Below are 13,040 nucleotides of genomic sequence, written 5' to 3'. Positions count from 1 at the left end.
ATTATGTTTTACAGATTTATTTTAGAACTATCATTTTATTGGAAAACATGTCAATATTTAAATATCTCGTTATTTTTCCGTATCATGTTTGGAATCGAAAAAAGAACTTTTCAGATTGATTTTGTGTGGCTTTGGATCGTCTTCGGACGGTTCCAGTTGTTGTTTGCTGTTCTATTCTCGGCTCTCGTTATTAATTATACATCACTGCACTCTAACAAATGTCAAAGTGTCCCTCCTGATTAGCCCAACTAATATTTAGATATATATTACCCAATATTCCATCCTTATCAGTCAAACTATGGGACCAAAGACGGCTCAATCAGAAGTGAAACAATGTCCTGATGGAAAGGACAGACGAAAGGTAATGCTAATGGATGAAAAATCAAAGATCAAAAATGGTTGTGACAAATACACATTTTCTGAGCCATCTTCGGAAAAACCCGCCAAGCTGCCCAAGTTTGATGTAAATAACTCTAACCATGACCTTTTCACATATCCAAAGTTTGACAATAAACCCGTGAGAGTTGAGGAAAATTTAAATCGAATTCTGACCTCTGAAGAACAGCACTGCGTGAACTCAAACTTGTATCATTTTGGGCGATTTCGAAAGAAATAGCCCCAATACTGCTACATAGAAATCTGCTTTATAGAATAGACGGTGAGAGAGCTAAGCGTAGACGCAAAAAACGCACAATAGAAGAAATCGGAGAAGAGTTGGTAGCTTCTAGGAAAAGAAATAGAGAATTCGATTCATCAAATAGTCTTCCGAATATCATATCAGGGTCTTAGCTTCACAAATGAAATATCCAATGGATTAATATCTCATAAGGAATGGATACGGATGTGCTATTCGTGATTTAGATGACAAGTTGAAAAGTGGTCAGTTAGAGTTAGAACTTGTCAATAAACACACCTTTTCTTCCATAACTGTGGGATCTCTCAAATTCTCTCTCAATGGAAACTCAGAGGTCACCAATGGGAATGCAAGGCGACTCACAATCCCGGCCAAGTTGCACTGCCTTTAGAAACGAGTCAAATCATGAGCAGGAGTTCAGATGTGTTCGCTCTTAGTGATTCTCTCAAGGTCACAGTTGTACTTTTATCCAGTTCTGGTGAAAATGCAAAATCTCCCTACAAAAATGGCAGAACTACGGGGACTGGATTCCAGAGCCATAGGTTCTCGTGGGAATTGCCACTTTCAGGCGTAGTAGACTTGACATCAGGAGACGAAATGCGTTTTCAACTGCTTCTAAATAGTGCCTCCTTTTATAGCTCTGGACGGTCAAAAAAACCGGCTCACGTGATTGCAAACCTCGACAAAGAAACATCTCACAATGAAGATGAGAAACCATTTGCAGTTTTAAATTTGGTTTCAGTTACAGAATTCGTACCCTCTTCTCAAAATCCTGGGCCATGGGCAGAAGTCGTTAAACGAGTCTCCTAGTAAACAATTATCTTTGGCAAAATCTCCGAGAAAGCGATCTCCCATTCAGAAGAAACGAACAACTCCTGAAAGGGAGAATTTCACCTAGGTCAGCTAGATCGCCAAGCTCTGGAGGTGTAGATTGCGCTGGTTTCTTCGATGTCTCGGTCACCGAATGGTGATAGAATATCGCCAATATCTACAAAGAGATCTCCATCGCGGAGAGTTTCACCTCGCGGTGTTCAGAAAGTTTTACCTGAATCTTTAGCAATTCGTAAATCACCTCGAAGATCATCCGAAGAGTCGATAAATGGCTGTTTGGTGCAAACGTTGACGAGGTCTCCCAGAAGGTCAGCTGGTAACCAATCACCAAGGAAGGTAACCCCAAACTCTAGAAATGAAAATCAACCAAAACCGCCCCGAGGTGAATCGAGAACGTCGAGTAGTAACGGTGATTTGGAAGGCCGAGGAGTTTCAGCTTCACGTTCGGTGAAAAGATCACCAGTTAGCTTTGAAAGAAGATCGCCGCGGTTGTTGCAGTCCACACGACGTAGTCCCGGTTCTCAGTCCTCGCGTAGTATCAAAAAGACTAATCTGATGGAGATGCACAATTGCATGTCAAAGCATCGCCAAAGAGCCTGTCTCCGGTTCGTGGATCTAGGTCATCCATTGCTGCTAGAAAAAGACCATCGTCATCAATGTCAGCAGTTGAGAAAACAAATCGTCTGTCACCAGCACAGAAAAAGACAAGGGCGCATTCAGATGTTTCTAGTGACGCCACGAGACCTAAAACTGAGAAAGATGGCAACACGAATAGTAAAGTTGAGACTGACCACAAACTCAATGAAAACTTGCCTCGCTCTAGCTCTTCGAACAATTTTGCCTCGAAAATGAAAAATGACCACGTGCCTTCAATATTAACAAAGGCTTCATCAACCTCAGAACGGAACCCGATGCCAATCTTGAAGCCCAAAGACTTTGAAGTTAAGAGCGAATATAAGAATGCTACTTATAACGGTGCTGAAGACAAGCAAGTCAATTGCAAATATATCTTTCTGATAGGTTGCCGAACGGAGACGTTAGAGTCTAGCAGTTACAGTTGTCTATGGTGCAATATTAAAGAGACCTCGATCCAGTCACTGCTAATCCATTACAGCACTTTTCATCAAAGTTTACAACTTTACATTATTCAAACAGACCACCAAAAGCAAGGGCAATGCCGCTGGTTATTGTCGACATTGCTAAATACGATCGCAACGCCGAGTTATCGTCTAAATCGTTCTTCTTCCATAAGCCGAGACTTAACTGTAACTCAGAAACTGGTTCGAAAGATCAGAATAATTTTGTTGCGAAACAAAACTACTTGTTGGCTAGAGTAAATCAAATGTTTAAGAAGTGCGATAGCCTATTCACGACCAACTGCGAGTTTTTCAGTAGCCGAACTGCAAGTTATTTGCCGGAATTCCAACAGAAGTGGGATTCGGACGAGGAAAGTGTCAACTTAGACTGGCAGGAGACACACATGGCAAGGCAGATTGATGATTTCATGGACGTATCGAGTGACGAGAAGCGACTGATGAACATGTGGAATAAACACAGGTTCAATATGGACACGTCTCAGGGAACACTCAGGTTATATCACATTTGGTAAAGTACATTTAATTCAGCACTTTTCCTTTTGTACGTGATGCGAGCCTTCAACTTTTAATCGCATTGCTTATCACGCACAGATACGTAAATACACAAATGGGGAACATTTGGGCCGTTAGACTCATTTTAACTATCAGCGTATCTTTACATGAGTATCACGTAATCAGAAAGAGTTTAGGCCAAATGGTTATATTATGCATTTTTTTTGTTTTCTTTTCAACGAGTTGTTTTAGCAGCATCTCATGTTCCAGGATATCAGCTGCGGAGTCTAAGAAATCAATATTGGCTGATAACGAACATGTTCAAATACTTCACGAAGAAAAAATTTGCTAAGAAGTAGCTATATGTAAACAAACACTATTATTGATAAAGAGAAGGGAAGATTTTAATCTAATTCGAAACTAAATGTTTTATAGGTGCAAAGTTATATTGTTTATCTATATATTATCTTTTTTGTTTAACATTGCAGAGAATTTGGGATTCTTTGCCCCCCTCCACCCCACTGAAGCAGGCTGCAATTCTTTAAAGCTCTCACTAGCTGTTCGAGAGCAATTCTTTCGACGCTGGTCGGTTATGTTTTTGTTAGAAGTGTTCGAACTTTTTTAATTGCTCTCAGGCAAAGTTTTGTGCCATTCATATTTGTCATGTTCATGTATGCAATTTTTTGTGCTACCTACTTTTCGGCTGACAATTTTTTTGTCTGACTATTTGACTTTCTGTTAACTTTTTGGGGGCATTGAGTCGCTGAGCAGTTCCTAAAGTGTTGAAGTCACCGGGAGCTGCGTGAAAGGCTAAAACCTTGATTTTACTGAAACAAAACATACCTAGCAGTACATCTGTTCCCCTGCAAAGTATTTTAAACTGACCGATTAAAATTTTCCATTTTTTAAATAATTTTGTATTTTGTACTTTTTTTTAAATAACGAAGTCTGGATTCTGGATGTTTAATTGCTCTTGAACGAAGCTCATAGCAATTATTGTAAACGTGTCTGTCTTTTTTACGACTCGAAGAGGAGTATTGTGATTCTACAGGTTTTTCTTACGACTCGAAGAGGAGTATTGGGATTCTACGGGTTTTTACGACTCGAAAAGGAGTATTGGCATTCTACAGGTTTTTTTTTAGCAGAAAGCAAGTTTGTTCATGACTTGAAGTTTGACTTCTTTCTGTTCGAGCATTTACCTCCTTTTTTGATTGTTGACTTCTGTTTTCGAACATTGGACTTTAACAGTAGCTTCGTTTGTAATGTATAGTAATTAGGAACTGCTGGTAATGTTCAAGGTGAAGAGGTCAATTTGCGATTTTTTTGTTCCTATATATATTTTTTGTTCCTAAACTACAACGCACAAACCCCCGCCCACCACCTATATACCCTCCCCCACCACCTATCTACCCCCACACCCCCCCTTACACCTACCCCCCCCCCCCAACTTACCCCACCTACCCCTACCCCCTCCCTTCACCAAGCTACCCCCACCTCCCCCCCTAACTACCCCAGCACTACCCACCTCCCCAACCTGCCTATCCACCTACCTACCCCCCACCACCTACCTCCCCGCCCCAACTACTTACCCCCCCCCCCCACCTACCCCTACCACCCAAACTAACCCCTCTCTTCACCTAACTACCCCCAGCACTACCAACTTCCCCAACCTATCTGCCACCCACCCCACCTAGCTCCCCCCGCACTTAAAAAATTGTCGGCATTTTAAGACTCTTTAATGTGGTTTGTTGGGCTACTTTTTTTCTGTTGTCTATTTTGATGTTCTGATTTCGATAAGGTTAGGTTAGAGATTATAATGCACGACGATTCGAGTCGCTTCTGATATTCTACCGGCTATGTATTTTTTAGCAGAAACCATTTTGTTTGTGACTTGAATTTTGACTTCTTTCTGTTCGACCATTTACCTCCTTTTTTGATTGTTGACTTCTGTTTTTGAACATTGGACTTTAACAGTAGCTTCGTTTGTAATGTATAGTAATTAGGAACTGCTGGTAATGTTCAAGGTGAAGAGGTCAATTTGCGATTTTTTGTTCCTATATAAGTCACCCTAATTATCTAAACTACACCGCACAACCCCCCCACCACTTACCTACCAACCGCCCCCGCACCCCCCCCACCCAACTTACCCCCCCCCCCCCCCACTTACCCCCACCTACCCCTACCCCCTCCCTTCACCTAGCTACCCCCACCTACCCCCCCCCCCCCAACTACCCCAGCACTAACCACCTCACCAACCTATCTACCCACGCACCCACCTACGTACCCCCGCGCGCCCCAACTTATCCCCCCTTCCACCTACCCCTACCCCCCAAACTACCCCCTCCCTTCACCTAAATACCCCACCTACCCCCAAACTACCCCCTCCCTTCACCTAAATACCCCCACCCCAGCACTACCCAACTCCCCAACCTATATACCCACCTAGCTCCCCCCTCACCTATAAATTTTTCGGCTTTAAGTCACAATTTCAAGCAGCTGAATCCAATTGGCGGCAATTTAATACTAAAAGTCAAAAGAAAAGTGCGCCAAAACTGGTGCCATTTTTTTACTTTAAATCTTAATAGTGGTATATGTTAACCTCTGTGGTTATTTGATGCCAACTATTGAACTTAGTCCCATTTAGGCTCCCCCCTCCCTCTCTCCCTCCCCTCCCCCCCCCGGCTGAAGCAGGCTGCAATTGATTAGAGCTCCCACTAGTCGTTCGAGAGCAATTCTTCCGACGTTTAGTCGGTTATGTTTTATTGGTTTCTCAGATTTTGCAATTTTGCTTTGTCTGCCAAATGTTTTTTACTCAAGCGTTTGTTGTATTGTGTACTCTTTCTGCGGACGCGTAGTGTCAATATTCATATGAAGTGTTGTTCTTATTGGTTTTTTTGGAAAAAAGTTTGGGTAAGATTTTTGTTCTTTGTTAATTTTTGCATATTCTTTGTTTCACTGTCATAGTTTGATGCTGCTGTAACAATTTTGATTTTGAGGTCATTATTTATTAGTTAATTCAGTTCTTTGGATTGTAAATCGGGATTTGTTCTGCTAAACGTGAACTTTTGATCACGTTTTTTGTTTTCATTAAGTCAGGTCTCACTTTTGATTTCTGACTTAACTCACGTACTATTTTATTTGATGGAGATTTAGACTTCATTCAGCAAATATACACAAATACATTTAAGGCCAAAAAGCCAGATCAAAAGAACTGGGGTTAGCCAATTGAGCCCTGCAATAAAACTTAACGTTTCTGAGGACTTGACTTAGTGCTGGTGTATTAAGAGTTCCTTGCAGTAGACTTCGAATTGGTATTGGTATAAAAGTTATTGTCTTCGTATTTATAGGCTGATTTTGCCGTTTTTGTTGAATAGAATAAATATTTTTATTGAATCCAACATAGAACATGTGTTGACACTTTTCTTTTTTTTTATCAAATGTTTCAATCCCAATTTTTGTCATTGGGATCAACACTGACTATTTTCAGGAAATGTGCGGGCTATATCTGTTCTTCATTCTTGAAAGCATGTATTTTTTCGAAAGCAAGTTTAAAAATTTTAGTGCTTTCCCTATTAAAGTTTAATTTGATGTCTTCGGTGCTTTTGCATTTTTAATAGGGCCCCTGATCTTATCAGTAGTCTATTACAGCGACTTTTTTTTACAATGCAATGAAATTAGATTGGTTTGATGCTCTGTCTTAAAAGGAAGACCTAAATTCAAGGTGATAAGGTCAGTTTTTAGTGTTTGAGCCCTAAATGGAGCAGCCATTTATCCTTGTTTTTGTCAATTTTCTTTGATTTTTTGAAAGCATGTTTAAAAGTTCTGTCATAGCTTATATGGCTATAGTGCTATACGAAAAATCATTTTATGCTAATAAATTTTGTTTCTTTTGGTTTATGCCAACTTTAACAGAAGGGTCAGAGCTATTTTTGCTATTTTTCAAATTTTTTGGAAATTTTTGTCATGTTTTAGTTGTTTTCACATTTAAAGGCCAACAAAAACATTTCGAAGGCTTGAAAATGGGTTAATGGATTGATTTTATCTTCACGGAACTCTTTTGACTATCTGGATATCATTATTTTTTTTCAACAGCTAGTTTTTGCAAATTTTTTCAAGATTTTTGAAATTTTTTATAGTTTTCGGTTTTGTCTACTTTAGTGACCAATAAACAGTTTACATTATATATTAGCATTTTTTACATAATATTCGCTAATTGTTTTCAGGTTTTCTTGAAATTTTTATAATCATTTATCAGGTTCCTTTAATTTACGGGGGTAACCAAACTTCTTTAAGGCTCAAAATTTTGACAATGAATAGATGTTAGCCTTACAAAAGCTGTTTTGAAAATTAATATTTTAAGCACCTTTGTAATTTTGATTTATTCTAGATTCTGATCAGTTTCTGACTTATGTTTGGCTCGCATATAACCCGAATTGTTTCATTTTAGCCTGCAGGTTGGCCATTTTGTAATTTTTGGTAAGAAATTGCCGGTTTTGGTGAAATTAATGTATTTGAACATAACTGAACTATTAATCAATTTCAAATTTTAATGTAAGTTTTTTTGGTTGTTTAACTGCAATTTTTCAACGTGTTAAGTGAAAAATGCCAGTTAATCAGTAGTCCTTCGTGCTGACGGATTCGCGTATTGTTTTTGACAATGCAATAATATTTCTGAGAACAATAACACTAAGAATTTTGAGAGAATTTTTTAAGATGTTTTAATTTTAGTAATTATTAGCTAGTTTTTCCAAAATTTGGTTGGTTTTTATGGTTTCATACTCTAGTATCATTCTTATCGCTTGCTAATGAGGCATAAGTCAACCGTAATAGGTAATCCAGTTTATAGCAGCTGTTTTTTATTTTGTCACCTAAAAATTTTGATTTGCTGAGTTACAAGTTTTTGTTTTTCTTGTGGCCTTATCGCTTAGTCGCAAAATTAACAGTTTTCACTGGCCTTCTATTGCGTCGAATTGTTGATGATGTTTTTTGCTACAATTTTAGCTAACGTTTTTGGTTAAAGAGATACCGTTTGATTTCGAAAATGTCAAGTGAATTTGTGAATCTTGCCTTCATTTTTAATTGCTCTCGAAGAGAAGCAGTTATTGTAAACGCGCCTTAATGCAAAATTTTCGCTTGTCCCTTTTTTAACTTTTCGAGTAACTTTTACGTCTTTGACTTTCTGTGTTTTGCGTGAGCTAAAGTTCTCTCTCTTTCACAATTTGAATCAGCAGAGCTCAATTGGCGGCATTTTATTACTAAAAGTCAATTAATAAGCGCGCCGAAACTGATAAGTGCCATTTTTTCACTTTAAATCCTAATCGTGGTATATATTAGCCTCTAATGAGGTTATTTGAAGCTCCCAGTGAATTGAAGCGTCCAATCAGGCTACACCCCCCCGCGACTGAAGCAGGCTGCAATTGATTAGAATTAGAGCTCTCTCCGACGTTAGTTAGTTATGTTTTGCAGTTGTCCATTTTTTTCAGCCATTAGATTTGATACAATATTTTTAGAGAATGTCTATAGAAATTTTACTGTTTGCTGTGGTTAAGGATTTTGATTAGTAGCTCTATAGTTTTCTTTCTTCTATTTAATGTTAAATAGCAATCTTGAAACGAGCGGAACTTACTTGCGGATTAAGTATATCTATCTCTAAGGATATGTGTTAAATGGTTGAATTACGGCTTGTATATAAAACATGGCATTAATTTTCTTGGAACTTTATATGCTCATGCGCATTAAAATTGTTCAATTTGTAGCATTATTTTGTTAGTTGTTCTCCGACAAAGTTTGTAGCAATTATTTTAGTCCTACGGTCTTTTTCTATGTGTTTTTATATACCGATTTTTTGTCTGAAGCTTACCAATCCTAGTATGGGATGCACTGAAACTGTTTTGAGGAGATACAAATTCATGTTGTGAAACGGTTCTTAATTGATTTTGACCCCCATTCCCGCATCCGATTTTTTTAATAGCCGCCGTCAGCCTATCAAAGGGTTTTATTTAAGCGCTCTCCTTTTTTTACATTTGAAGGAATTTGAATTGTTTTGTGGCGCTGTCTTTATCTGGTCGCTCATTTTCACGATTTTTGAAGTCAAATTAAAGTGACGATTTTGGTCACGCCGAAACAAGAAGTTGAGCTAGTGGTTTTGCTGCGTGAGTTTTTTGCTCTAATTTTAAAGTAGAGTTTGAACAGAAATTACTTCTCTCGCTATGATTATTTCTCATGCGGCATTTTGGCAATGATTTTTGCTCTTTTTCAATTTTTGTATCTGATTTTTTTTCAAAATGGATTTTCCGATTCGTTCGTGGTCCATTTGAGGTCTATTTCTTTAGTGAATGAAAATTTGTTGAATTGTTGGTGAGGACTTGTCCTGCAATGTTTTTTAAGTCGATCTCTTTACCTTTTGGTCATGTTTTTTGGTGTTACATAAGTCTCGATTTTCACGTTTGGCACGTGACTTAATTCACTCAATTTTTCAACTGAATGGATTTTAATTTATTTCACGAACTGAATAACGCAGTGTAGTCAATGCGGTCAATGTCAAAAAGAGAAAAATCAAGAAGAAACGTCATAAACCGATTAAGCCCTGTCATAATGTCATAGTGCATTAGGTTATCAAAGTTCATTAAATCGATTGCTAGCTGACATTAGTATTAAGCTTTATAGCTTTTAGTTTGTCAAGTATTGGTTTGGAATCTAATTGAAACAGCACACCTGTTTCAATTAGATTCCAATTGAAACAGCACACCTGTTTCAATTTCAGTTTGTTAATCAAGTATTGGTTTGGAATCTAATTGAAACAGCACACCTGTTTCAATTAGATTCCAATTGAAACAGCACACCTGTTTCAATTTCAGTTTGTTAATCAAGTATTGGTTTGGAATCTAATTGAAACAGCACACCTGCTTCAATTAGATTCCAATTGAAACAGCACACCTGTTTCAATTTCAGTTTGTTAATCAAGTATTGGTTTCGAATCAAATTGAAACAGCACTCCAAGTTAGAACACTTTTTGACACTTAGAAAAAATTCGATCAATTTCTTTCTGTTCTTTTTTCTTTTTCTGTTTCAATCCCGATGAGCGTCAACGGCGGCTATTTTCCTGCAATTTGTCGGCTATGTTTTTGATTTGGATGTACTTTTACAGGTGCAGTGTTTGCTTCGCTCCTTTCTCAGGGACTCAATTGGTCAGGTTGAACCAGAGATGCTGACCGAATCCTTCCTTGGATGCCTATCACTGCACATCATCAGTTTGTACAACTTCGGGTGCATAGACCTGGAACACATGCAACAGGCACTCACAATCACACACTGTCTCAGGACCGACCCACACAATTTCCTGCCACTTACCACAAGTCTCTCTTCTTCTTCCCCCTCTTCTGCGTGACGACCATCTTGCTAAAGTTCCCTCTGCTGCATCAACCTCTGCTAATTGTATTTAATTTATAATCGTGCGTGACTTTCGAATCCGTTAATATCTCCGTGTGAGCAAAACTGTGCTATAATGTATTCTGTAAATTCGTCTTCAGTTAAGTTATCCATTAAGGAAATTTCAAGGCCTCTGAAGCCAAGTTGTTGAACAGTCCGGATTGGCAACACCGATTCGTTGTTTCTGTCATCAATTTTTTTTAATTGCTCTCAGACGAAGGTAATCCGATTTCTGTACTACGGATTTTATGCTACATAGCAAAGTTTATGATCATAGCAAAGTTGCGTAATTTTTGTCGGAATGAATTTTGCTGTGTAGGCGTAAATTCACTGAAAACAGACTACAGAGTAAATTTAGGTGCTGTGAACCCCTTTCCACAATGCCTCCCTACCCATTCACCCAATAGCATTTTTCTGCTCCACCTCACCCTGTCATATTAGCCTGCCTAAGCTCTCGGTAGCTGCAACAGCCGAAGCCAGCTCCACATCATTTTTTTGAGAGCGAATCGTCCGATTTATGTTATGTTTTGTGGTCAAGACACTCTTTAGCGGAACTACCTGCCTTTCCTATACTATTTTATTTCCATTAGATTACTGATGTGGGTTTTGCAAAGGACTTATTTGTATCCCAGCTGCTGAAAGCGTTTCTAAATGCAATTGTGAGGCGAGAAATTTAATCGGGCACTTGCCATACCTATTTTTAAATTCAAAACATTCGCAAAAGATTGTTTTTATCCTTTATTAATGAGCCATATTTTTTTGATGAGCCAATAGTTATTAATGAGCCAATCACACACGATGCCTCGCTTATAATTTTCGATTCTTCTTTTTTATTGCTCTCGAACGAACTTTAAAGCAATTATTGTAAACGTGTTTTTCTTGCAAAATTTTTGCTTGACCGTTTCTTGTGTCTTTTACGCCCTCGACTTCTTCGTTTTATCTGCTCTAAATTTCTCAATTTCTTTGAGAATTTTGGTTACTCCCCCGACTGAAGCAGGGTGTAATCGATTCAAACTCCCGCTAACCATTCGAGAGCAATTCTTCCAAATTAATTGACTGTTTTTTTCCTTTATTGCAGTGCTCTTATCTCCGTTTCTATTTACCTTGCTCTCCATTTCTTTTATTCTGTCAAAATTTTGACGCAAATCCACTACATCTCTTGACGCCAGCGGCTCTTCTAAATATTGGTTGTTGTTGTTGTTGTGTGTTTCGCTCGTCTGAGGAGCAACTTCTTGAGCTGTGGGTTCCCAGCTCTCATAAGTTGCTCTGTTGCAGTTGTGGGTTCCGTCTCAGTAGTTGTTGTCGTTGGTAGCGGTAGTTGTTGTATTAATCAGTGGATGGCATGTCGCAGTCTGGAGCGTCGTGCTTGTTGGATTCAGGAGGCGCTGTGAGGAGCTTGCGGAGTAGAATGGAAAGGTGGTGGGTGTTTTCTTTTTGCATTCCTTGCGGAACTCGCTGAGGTCGAAGTCAGTGTACCGGGTAGTCTTGGCATAAATCACGGCATCAGCTACAATTTGGGTGGCGGCTGTGAGGATTTTAGGGAGATATCTCACTGTGATTGGTCGGTTTGATGATAGCTCGTCCTGGTATTTGCTGCAGCCCTTGTAGCTGGCAGCGTGGGCTCCATGGCAGTTGACGCACTTGGGGTTATCTCTGGGGACCGTGCATTCGGCTAGTTTGTGATGCCCTTCACATCTTGGGTGCAAGCGTACGCGTTGTGACCGAAGCTTTGACACCGATAGCACTTGATCACCACATCGCTTCTGGGAGGTGGAGAAGAGGGCTGGGCTTGTCTTGACTCCTCACATCGGAGATGGGTGAGCCCGATCATCAGGCCGCAGTGGATCGGAAGGGTCATCGTGGTCTCGCATCTTGTGAAGGCTCTCACTAGCCGGGTAGGTGGGTGGCTCGGCTTCGGATTCGCACTAGGCGCATCTTCGCCGGGTAGGTCTTGTTGATTGCTGCCTTGACCTCGTCCAGGTTCTTGTCCAGCCCTACTCCCAATATCACAAAGCTATAGTACTTAGTTTACTTGGCGATATGGGTGGAAGGCAAAGCTTCCGGAGACGCGCTTTGGATAGCGGAGAGGGCCTTCTTGAACAGGGTGTCGCTATTCTTGGGCGCTTAATCGGGCACTTGCCATACTTATTTTTAAATTCAAAACATTCGCAAAAGATTGTTTTTATCCTTTATTAATGAGCCATAATTTTTTTGATGAGCCAACAGTTATTAATGAGCCCATCACAAACGATGCCTCGCTTATAGTTTTCGATTCTTCTTTTTATTGCTCTCGAACGAACTTTAAAGCAATTATTGTAAACGTGTTTTTTCTTGCAAAATTTTTGCTTAACCGTTTCTTGTCTTTTACGCCCTCGACTTCTTCGTTTTACCTGCTCTAAATTTCTCAATTTCTTTGAGAATTTTGGTTACTCCCCCGACTGAAGCAGGCTGTAATCGCTTCGACCTCTCGCTAACCATTCGAGAGCAATTCTCCCGAAAATAATTGACTGTTTTTTCCTTTCCTTTATTGCAGTGCTCTTCTCTCCGTTTCTATTTAC

General features: G+C 39.4%; 1 protein-coding gene and 1 pseudogene across 2 annotated transcripts in view; both read left to right on the top strand.

The window, feature by feature from the left end:
- Positions 1-13,040, top strand: part of LOC142344494 (galactokinase-like) — a 451,158-nt gene that overhangs the window by 340,911 nt on the left and 97,207 nt on the right. The window lies entirely within an intron of this gene.
- Positions 93-11,645, top strand: LOC142344961 (uncharacterized; annotated as a pseudogene).

Source organism: Convolutriloba macropyga, chromosome 8 (genome assembly GCF_964194025.1).
Source record: "Convolutriloba macropyga chromosome 8, txConMacr16.3, whole genome shotgun sequence".
NCBI classification, from domain to species: domain Eukaryota; kingdom Metazoa; phylum Xenacoelomorpha; order Acoela; family Convolutidae; genus Convolutriloba; species Convolutriloba macropyga.
Note: the sequence above shows the minus strand (reverse complement) of the source record. Positions and strands in the feature narration are given on the sequence as shown.